Here is a 2,728-nt window from a genome sequence, read left to right as displayed (position 1 = left end):
AACATTCATCTCCTACCTTCTCTCTATATATACAAGTATTGTTTATAATCTCGGACTCTTGACATGCCCAGTATTGTTTTCAACTGTAGTGGTTGAGAACACCCAAATCATTATCGATATCTTGCAATAGTTCTATTTCGTTTTGTTTTTTCTAGCATAGAAAGCCTTGTATAGAATAGCAAAGTTATTGTCAATTGTATTTTGGTTTGTTTGAAAAGAGATAGATAAGACTGCTAAAAGTTGGGAATGAAGATTGGTCATAAAATAAATGTGCATTTTCTAGGGGTTAGTGTAACTATATATATGTGTTCATATATATATATGAGTGGATGATGTTACGGGGACCTTTATGCTGAAACTCTACTTTTGCTCATTGCTTAGCCCATTTAGGAAGTTAAATAGAGCCTCACTTTTGTCTATTTTGAAATTTGAAGCATTAACTCCAAAAACTAACGCACATAGTCGCGCATTGTTTTGCGCTGGGTAAGCTGCCTAAGTTTCAATCGAGGCTTCTTGTTCGCATTTTCGGATAGAATTGCAGCCTAATCTCCCAAGTTTCCACGGTTGCACTTTCACACATTGCATCGTCACTCCTAAGACACCACCAAAGCAAGACAACATCAACTAAGTACATCAAAGCGGTGTTTACCTTAACGGAATCCTCCTCGATCCCAGCACAAAAGTATTACTCGACACTCCAAAAGAAGTTGTCCACCCCTTTGGCATCCCTCGTGCCTTTGAACTCCTTTGACCTCGGAACATCTACTCGATAGCTTGATACCATTAGCATGCCACCACTCTTGAGCCTCTTGATCTCGCCATCCATTACTTCCACCTACACCTCGAGGGCCTTGTACTTTCGGCAATATCACCTAAGGCCTCCTTCATGGCCTATTGTAGCTCTTCTCTAAGTTGTTCTTTGAGTTTGTCTTAGGACTCCATCATGTCGGATTTGATCGCCTCAAGAGAATCCTTGGTTTCTTCTAGCTTTGGACATCACTCATGGCGGACTCAACCTCGGCCATCCGGGTCTCAATTATCTTCACAGAGTCCTTAGAGCCTCCTTTCTTGCCCTTCACAACACCTTGGTTCTCCACCACGCCATCCTCTTGCTCACTCACCTTCTTGAACTCGGTTGCCATCGTTCACCACCACAGGACAAATTCAAAGCGCTGATATCATTTGTCACGGGCCGAACACAAGAGAAGTTGGAGAATGCCTTCTTAGCCTAGACAAGCATGAGAACTTAGATATATTACCCAACGACTAGTTTGGATGTACAAATAGAGAGGAGAGCTTCTACTTATATAGGCTATACATGAATGGAGAGTTTTAGAGCTTCTGGAATCTTCTACTCGGCTCTGTAAGGATCTATCGCTTCTTCGAATTTCTAAAGTCTTTTGGGACACTTCGATAATTTTGTGACTAGGTTTTCTCGTGCTCGCATCGTTCCGATCTCGATCTAGTACTTCTGGTAGCTTTGCTTACGGATCATGACAAAAGCACATGCTCTATGCTGATACAGAAACATCCTCAAACTCCAGTTTCTTATGCATCACCAATCCCTAATTGGAACACCGACCTTGTCTATCTATTGGCCATCTTCTCTGTCCTCTGTACGAACCCATTTTGCTCGGCCCACCAAATCAAACCCAAACACAAAATAAACCAAGTCCATTACAAATCCAAAAATAGACCTAATCAGAACAACCCAATAGTAAAAACCCTAAGCCCAAATAATTAGCCCGTAACCTAAACTAGCAGCAGAAACCCTAGCCCCAGCCAAGCCTCTTAGCACTGCACGCCCCCTGGTCGGCCTTCAGCGCCACCGTCGCTCAGCTCGCCAATCGTCGGTCTCACCAGTCTGCCGCACGCCACCTCCTCCATGCGTCTGACACTGCTCTGTCACCTACAAAAGACCACCAAACAAAGTAACAAAGCAGAAAACGACAACAAACACAATCCAAATTGCAAACGACAAGAAAATAGAAGTTTAGGGGTTGTAAAAATCGGCTATATAAGCCGAACACAAACATTGTAGTTTTTTTTCTAGCCTTTTTATGAACATTAGAAATAAAAAAAAAAGCAATATAAAAGTTAACAGGTTGCTTTCTCTTTTTCGATTTATCTATCTTATTTTTCATTTTTTCAATTTTCTTTTTACAAATCCGTTTTTTTAATCTGTTAAGAAAAAGTAAACATACACATAAAAAAGAAAGGAAGAGAAGGGGAATACCTGGAGTCGCCCGCAAGTCCCATCGCTGGAGCCCTTTGCGGCCGCCGAAATCGTGCCGAGGGAGGGCACGAGGGTCTCCTTTTCCTTCGGTCTTTGGGCCAAGAAAGGCACCGTCACCAAACGGCCTTTTAAATCGGGTTAAAATTGACCTTCGGGTCGCACGCCACCGCCCGTGGTGGATCTATGGTGGCGTAGGCGACGGCCCTATTGGCCGGATTGGAGGGCTGTGAGAGAGCGAATCTGAAAGCTCTCTGAATTTTTTTAAAAAAAGATGGGTTAAACTGATTTTTTTTTTTTGCATTTATATTGGGTATAATACGGCGCCGTTTTGGGCCTTGGTATCAGTGGCCAAAACGGTGCCGTTTTGACGTTTGACCCGCAACCCGACCCGCCAGGGAGGGGATCCGCGTGTTTTCTCTTAGAGGGATATTTGCGCAATAGATCCCTTCCCCTTTGTGGCGTGTTCAATGGGGTTCTTTCCTTTTTTTGATT

At 43.1% G+C, this 2,728-nt stretch overlaps 1 long non-coding RNA gene across 1 annotated transcript; it reads right to left on the bottom strand.

The window, feature by feature from the left end:
- Nucleotides 1-346: 346 nt before the first annotated feature.
- On the bottom strand, nucleotides 347-2,514 carry LOC105768425 (uncharacterized). Its single transcript, XR_001125843.2, has 2 exons — nucleotides 2,237-2,514; nucleotides 347-1,909 (listed from the first exon to the last, which is right to left on the bottom strand). It is a non-coding gene; the product is annotated as an uncharacterized LOC105768425 (long non-coding RNA).
- Between the last annotated feature and the right edge of the window lie 214 nt (nucleotides 2,515-2,728).

The sequence above is a fragment of the Gossypium raimondii genome, chromosome 5, assembly GCF_025698545.1.
Source record: "Gossypium raimondii isolate GPD5lz chromosome 5, ASM2569854v1, whole genome shotgun sequence".
Taxonomy (NCBI): domain Eukaryota; kingdom Viridiplantae; phylum Streptophyta; class Magnoliopsida; order Malvales; family Malvaceae; genus Gossypium; species Gossypium raimondii.
This window is presented reverse-complemented; position numbering and strand designations above follow the sequence as displayed.